Source organism: Pteropus alecto, unplaced genomic scaffold (genome assembly GCF_000325575.1).
Source record: "Pteropus alecto unplaced genomic scaffold, ASM32557v1 scaffold40, whole genome shotgun sequence".
Lineage (NCBI taxonomy): Eukaryota > Metazoa > Chordata > Mammalia > Chiroptera > Pteropodidae > Pteropus > Pteropus alecto.
The window spans coordinates 2,998,820-3,006,555 of NW_006431919.1; the positions used below are offsets into that span (position 1 = coordinate 2,998,820).

Below are 7,736 nucleotides of genomic sequence, written 5' to 3' on the forward strand. Positions count from 1 at the left end.
GCCGCCGCCCGGGGTCCCTGGGCGATCTCCGAGGCCTGGGGCCCCGCGCGGCCGGCTCGCCAGCTTTTCCCGCCTGTACCCCCATGCGGTAACTGAGTCTTTCCTCCCTTGGCGAGGGGCTCCAGCCTGTCTCGGATCAGAGGAGACTTTTATTTAGGGGTGGGGGCGACACGAAAGTGCGGTAAGGATTTTTCGACTCGGGAAGCAAAAAAGTGCTGCTCTTGGGTTTTACTAGGAGTAAAGGGGCAGCAGCGAGTGCATGGGTATAATAACAACTAATATTTTTTCTAAGCCCTCATTGTGTGCCAAGCACTGTGTTGATCAACTTGTGTGCCTCTCATTTATTCCCACGACGATCGATGAGGTAGGTACGATGATTTTCCTCATTTTACAGCGTAATTGGAGGCCCAGAGGTAAAGTGACATGGTCAAAGGCATATAGGTGGTAGAGGGCAGATATTTGTTTAAACCCAGGCCGCCTGACTCCTAGTCCCTTAGTCTATTTTAGTCTTTGTTACAGCGCCCTATGAGGCCCCAAGTCACTTTGGCCCCCAGAGCATTAGTCCCTGAAGACATCAGCCCGGAATGGCCTACTGCTGCGGAGACAGCAGCGGCATTTGCACTTGAGTCAGTTAATGGGCTTCCAGGGAGACGAGGGTGAGAGTTGGACGTGGGATTAAGACAAAGGGGAAAAAAGGGTTAGGGCTTCTTTTCTACATGTATTCGCACAGAGAGCTGATAGATGTGCTGCCCTAAAAGCTTCTGGATAAAGTATAGAATAAAATGAATAAGTGCAAATGAATATGGATAGTGCTCCTTGTCAGATTTGAAACTCACAGCACGATGATGGGAAATTCCCGCCAGTAGGAAGTTAGGTTCAGATATTAGACCCTGAATCAGTTTTATTTTTTTAATTGGAGCAGACTTGAGAAAGACCTTCGAGAACATGGTTTGACTTCCTCGTTTTGTAGTTGAAGAAAATGAGGTCCAGAGCAGTGAGTTTCAGATCTCGCTAGCATGTGTAGGTTGAAATTTGAAATTGGAATGAAAAGGATAGTGCTCAGTTACAGTATAAATTTGACCTCTTTGGAGCTTATGCTAGGTGAATTACGGATGAGTGATTGAGATGTGTTGGTAATGTTACCTGTTAAGGTGATTGAGATTTTCTGTGGGTGATGCCTGTCTACATTCATTTCATTTATTTAGCATTTACTCTAAAGCTCCTATGTATATAAACTTAGAAAACACCTTCAGAGACTTGAATACATATTTTTCTAGTAGAGTTATATTTTGGAAAGCCGTTATAGTCTTTGGATTAATGAAATAATGTTGCTGTGTTGCAGGTCCAAGTCATTACATGACAAATCTCTCTGCTTGAGATACAACTACAGTGAAAGTTTTGGGACAAACTCTTCCGAATCAATTTTGATTGGAATGACTTTCAGTTTTGTTTTGTTTTTTAAGAAATTTATCTATTTTGTTTGTACAGACACTTTTTAGGATCGGTGTTGATTTTTTTTTGCAATCAGAACACATAGTTTACATCCTTGTCATTTTCAAAACTTGTGAGGATGCTTAATATTTGTAAGTGTTTCTATTTACTCGATACTCTTCATGTTTCTTCACAGAAAGTAGCAGTAGATAAAGGATTGATAGATTGTATGAACAGGTTTTTTTTTACCTATGTTGGTGTTGCCATAAATAACAGAGTGCTTTAAGAGAATAACATTGTTTTACTTGGAACTTGCCTTCTGTAGCAATTCCAGTTATCTGCATTTAGACACTCCTTAACTATTAGTATTTTTAGTTATTGAATGTTAAAACACCATGATGACCTACATTTAAACTGTTACAGTTGAGCGCAGCTAATTTTATTGTTGACATAAAACATGTCAATAAAATTGTGCATTAATTGAGGGGAAATTTTGTTACTTTCCCCTTCTAAATATATATTTTTTTCTTAGAAAAACATTGCTCTTGGTCTCAGGCTAATGGTTATCAGTTAGGCAGGAATATGAAAACTAGTATTTCATAAATTATAGCCCAGCTAATCTCTTGTGCATTAATTTATAAAGAACAAATGAATTGAAGCAAACTGTGATAATGCAAGACTTGGGTGCCTCCCCGCATCCCAGCTAAGTCTGAGGTGACTTTTGTTGTGGTTATATCCTTTCAGTCTAAGCTTTTGTAGCTCTTCTAGCTGGTGGAAAAGTAGGCAGTTCTTTGTTCTTTATTTAACTCACATTCAGTTTGCTGTTCTCAGCTGACAGTCTGCTAAGGGAACATCAGGAGGTTGGTAATGTTTGTTGGTGACCTACTTTGCAGCAGTTTTTTTTTTTTTCTTTTTTTGTTTTTTGGTAAATTACACTATTTTATTTTTTACTTGCTTTAGTACTTTGCATAAAAAGTAAAGGCCAGAGGTTAGTTTTGAATTTTTATAGATTTGTGAATTTTATATGGTTATTAGCATGGCTGGGGCATTGTGTTTAATTAAAAGATGAAATTTAACATAAAGCCTGAATTTGCGACCTAAACTAATTTTTTAAATCTTTTTGCCAGTTTAATAAAATTACCCACATGCTCTTTCAACTTTTTGCAATTAGATTGTTTTTCTTTTAATTTTTCAGAATTTCAATCTGCATTGAATGTTCATTTAATTTTGCTTTAGACTACTTTGGACAAAACTTACTATTTTACAAAGGGAGATAATTGTCAAAGAAGATAGGTTAAAAAAAACTTTTTTTTTTTTTAAACTCTGGCTGGTAAGTTAACATCTAGCTGGCAAAACCTTTAGTGAAATACTGTCTTCCAGCCATGGGGTTAAATTTAGATTCGACAACTATAATCTCACTTGTAGTTGGTGTTCACACTGTGGCGGTTAACTAGGTTTATGTTTTTAAATCTCAAAAATTAGCTTTCTGTTTACTTAAAAATTTTTTTAAAGTATTCATGGACACCCTATCTGACCATGGTTGGGTAGGCTAAATTGCAAGCAGAATGATATGGTGAAGAGTTAGGAATAATCTACATGTGAAGAGTGGGCTTTATAAAGTGGAAAGTAAGTAATAAAAAATTTCCCTCACAGGCTGTGGCCTTAGGTCTTTAAAAGGTGACTTTAGGTGATTGATTTCCCTTTCCGTCCTCTGGCTAATCTGTCGTATTTTATAATATTGCTGAGCTGTTTAGCCTCTCTGCTATATTTCAGGTATTTAATGAAAGGTACATATTAGAGATGGTTCAGAGAAAGAAAGCTGGCTTCCTGGATGGGACGTGTTTCTATTTTGTAGAGAAGTTAAGTGGCTATATAACAACATCATGTATTTGTATAGCCCTTTACATATTTTAAAAGTGCTTTCACACATATTAGGTTTTCTCATGTTTTTACTTAGAACCGATAATCTGAAACCCAAATAGTCGTCTGAACTATCTTGTAAAGCATACATACGTTGTACCTAGTAGGGAACTGTAGATAGATATGTGCTAGCTATTTATTCAGAAAACCTGAAGGATTCACAATCTGTAAGGCCTGAATGACAGCTACCTGTCCCTTCCAGGCTCTTGGCCTGCGCCTCAAGTACACGCCATGTTTGTGGACTTTGAGCTTGCTCTTAGAACGTTTCCTGGAGTGTATCCACCTATGCTATATGAGATCTAAAGGATAGGAAATTAATGTTTTTAGGAATTTTATAGATGAGGCATTAGTATTTTTTTCATGTTGACGAGAAAGAACAGATGGTTGCTTAATTATAAACCCAGCAGACTAACTTAAGTTTGGAATGGGGAAGCGGTGCAAAAAACCAGGAAAAGGTAGTAAATTGTCAAGTTTTCCATTTTCTGTCTTGAAGTTTTTATCTTTCAGGAAAATTTGTTTTTGAGATAATTTTAGATTTACAGAAGAGTTGCAATGCAGGGAGAGATGTCTTATATTCCCTTCACTCAACTTCTGTAATATTAACATCTTACATAATCATGGTTATTTATCATAACTAAGAAATTGATATTGATGAAATACTATTAACTAAACAATTAACCTCATTTGAATTTCCTTCCTTTTTCCACTAATGTCCTTCTTCTGTCCTGGATCCCATCCAAGATACCACAATGCATTTAATCTTCATGTCTCAGTCTCTCTTCTCTGGTCTGTGACAGTTTTTGTCTTTCCTTTGTCTTTTAGGATCCTGACACTTTTGATCTTAATTTGAGTGTGTCTGGTGTTAAGAGTTGACTGAAGTTATGAACTTGGGGAAAGGATACAACAGGTGACAGCCTTATATCAGGGAATACATAATATCATTACTGATTGAATTTAACCTTGATGATTAAGGTGCTTTCTACCAGGTTAGTTTTCTTCCCCTTTGCATATTCTCTCCATTAGAAGATAGTTACTAAGAGGGAGGAGAATCTGAATTTATGGACATATTACTAAATATTTTGGAGGGGATACTTTGAAGCTATGCAAATACTCTGTTTCTCTAAAGTTTTTCTCCTTAATTTTAATATTTATTAGTGGATCTGACCTGTGGCTAATGTGGTTCTAATGGTGATTCTATCCCACATTCCTTCTGCATTACTTGACATTCTTCTGTAAAGAAGAGTTGTCTCTTCTCCCCCATTTATTTTTTATTAAGACTTTATTTTCTTATCCATTGATTTTTTTTTTTTTTAAATTTAGTCATTTATTTTATATAAATTTGGACTGTCGATAGTTTATTCTTTGGGCTTTTGTACCTTAAACTTATTTTTGCTTTTTTGCTTTTATTGTTTAAATTGTTCCAGTTTTGGCTCTTGTGTCCTTTTGATGTTTGTGTTCCCTCAAGACTTTTTTTTTTTTTTTTTTAAGCATTTTCTTTCTTTATCAGGTGCTTCAGGCTCATCTTTTATTTTGCGTCCTGCCCTAGAATCAACCATGGCTCCAAGGACTGTCAGGAAGACTTTTGAAGGGAGGTGACAGTTGGTAAATGTGAAGAGTGTGGAAGATAGATTGAACAGTAGTAGATCCAGTGGTGGTGAACCTGCTCTTGCTCTGAGCATAGACATTGACTTCTGTAGTAAAATTTTTCTGGTTCTGGGAAAACATTTTTGTTTCTCTAATAACTTATCCAAATTTCAAATGTTTGAATATATAACATAACCTCACAAAAACAGTACAACAGTATATACTCATGTAACTACCCACTTAACTAAAAAGACCACTTAACTATCATCATACTCAGAATTGACAGTTAACGTTTTGCATTACTCTTTTATGTCTGACTTCTTTTTTTTCCTGAACAGTTCCTACCCCTCTCCTTTCCCTGAGACCTTTCATCTTTCCAGATTATTCTATAGGTGGGTTAAATTTAGGAAAAAAAAAAGCTTTATTGAGGTAGAATTGACATAAAATAAACTGGAGATATTTCAAGTGTAAAATGTGATAATTTTTGGCATCGTTTATACTCATGAAACCACTATAATCAAGACAGTGAACATAGCCATCGCCCTCCTACCCCCACAGAGTTTTCTGGTGTTCCTTTGCATATCTTTTCTCTCCGCTCCCCCACCTCTTCTGCCCTCAGAAAGCCCTTATGATGCTTTTTGTCACTGAAGATGTATTTTGTAAAATTTTTATATAAATGAAATCATACAATGTATACTTTATGTTTTTAATTTCTGAGTAATACTATTCTGTAAATATACCATACTTTATTTACTTATTCACCTGCTAATGGACATTTGGTTTCTTTCTAGCTTTTGACTATTACAAATAAAGCTTCTTAGGAAACTACTTAATCTTTTCAGAGTGGTCGTACCACTTTACATTCCCATAAGCAATGTTTGAGGGTTCCATTTCTTCAATATCCTGACCGACATTATATAGTCAGCCTTTTAAAGTTTAGTCATTCTGTCAGGTGTGTAGTGGTACCTCACTGTGGTTTTAATTTGCATTTCCATAATTACTAATGCTTAGCATTTTTCATGTGCTTATTTGACATTCAAATAATTTCGGTGATATGTCTCTTTTTTGCTCATATTTTATGAGGTTGTTATCCAATTTTGAGAGTTCTTATACATCTTCTGTATACAAGTTTTCTATCAGATATATGCTTTGTAAATATTCCCAGTCTGGCTTGCCATTTCATTCTTTTATTGTCTTTTGCAGAGCAGATGATTTTAATTTTGGTAGAGTCCATATTATCGATCTGTTTTCTTATAGATCATGTTTTTGGTGTTGCAGCCATAATCTTTGCTTAACTCAAGGTGATGCACATTTTCTCTAGAAGTTTCATTGTTTTAGATTTTGAGTTAAATTTTAATGTGGTTTGAGGCATGAATTAAGGTTCTTTTTTTCTATATGTGGATATGCAGTTGTTCCAGCACCATTTGTTGGAGAAGGAGTATCCATTTTCTTTGGAGTTCTCTGCACTTCTGTTGAAAATCAATTGTCCATTTATACGTGGATATATTTCTTTATTCTGTTCCATGGATTTGTTAATTTTTATATCCAGAGTCTTTAAAAAATAGTTATTTAAAAAATAATCTGGATATAAAAATATATGTCTGAACAATATCTTATTTTGTATATCTTATTTTGTGTATACTAAAAAGACTTCTAAACATTTAAAGGCTATCATAGAGTACATATTTGGCAACTGACTTTTCATTTTAACATTGTTTTTAAGATCTCTTTCATGCTGACTTTATCACTTCTATAAATAGGGTGACTTCATGTTTTGGTTTTCCAGGAATCACTCCTGAGTCCCTCCAGTTAACCTGGCATAATTATTAATAGTACCACTCTTCAATCTTATAAGTGCCCCATGTGATTATCTTAGGTATAGAGGTTTCCATGATGTGAGTAAACTACAACTTAATCCATTTCCCATTTGACAGACATGTACATTATTACCAGTGTTATATTTTAGAAATAGGGTGGCAGTTAAGTTCTCTTTATACCAGATAGATGAGTTTCTCTTGTGTATATATATCTAGAATAGAATTGCTGGATTCATTAGAATGTTTTAGATTTTATCAGATAACTGCAAAAATAGTTCTCCACTGTGGTTGTACCAGTTGACACGCCCTTCAGTTTTTGCAGATTCTCTTTTCCCTACTTCCTTGCCAATGTTTGGTGTTGGCTATTTTAATACTTTGGGGGAATCTACTCTGAGAACTGGTAGGCTTAATTTGCAATTTACTGATTAGTTTATCTTTTTCTTGCCCATTTATGAGAATTGCTTGTTCCGTTTCCTTTGCCTATTTTTCTCGGGTTATTCTTTATTTTAGTGATTTATACAGGAGTTCTATATACATTCCGGAAACTAATTTTTTATGATGCTGCATTTTTTTTTAATCAAGAAAATTAAACCTGGCATTTATAGAACACAAGATTAAGGCATTTTTCTATTTTGATTTTGTTAGAGTAGGCACTAATATTAAAAGTATTCGGTTGGATTATGCGCAGTCTTCATTGTGCTTCCTGACTGTTGGAAAATGTTCACAGCTCTTTGGAGTCAGTTAAAGGAAGCACCTTTAATATTTCTCTGTGAACTTCAGCAAAATTATTGAGGAAATTCTTTAAAGTTGCCATGCAGTCTAGTAATTTGGGATTACGTGGACATTTTGAAAGTTAAGGGAATGTTTGGTTTCATAAATCAAGGTCAATCCAAAAATAAATCAGATTGTGTTAATCTGTGAGCTGTCATCAACATTTACAAGTGTTTGTTTTTTAAAATAACACTTATCGATGATACTGCTTTT

General features: G+C 35.1%; 1 protein-coding gene across 4 annotated transcripts in view; it reads left to right on the forward strand.

Moving 5' to 3' along the window:
• G3BP1 (G3BP stress granule assembly factor 1) overlaps nt 1-7,736 on the forward strand; it is a 35,130-nt gene that overhangs the window by 365 nt on the left and 27,029 nt on the right. Inside the window, exon 2 of one of the 4 annotated variants that reach the window (XM_025043054.1) lies at nt 4,174-4,337. The exons of 1 other annotated variant lie outside the window; for it this stretch is intronic. The gene's annotated coding sequence lies outside the window, so the exon portion shown is untranslated. Of the gene's footprint in view, nt 1-41; nt 182-4,173; nt 4,338-7,736 lie in introns of those variants that run through there. 2 more of the 4 variants (XM_025043055.1, XM_015585237.2) reach the window with 2 other exon arrangements.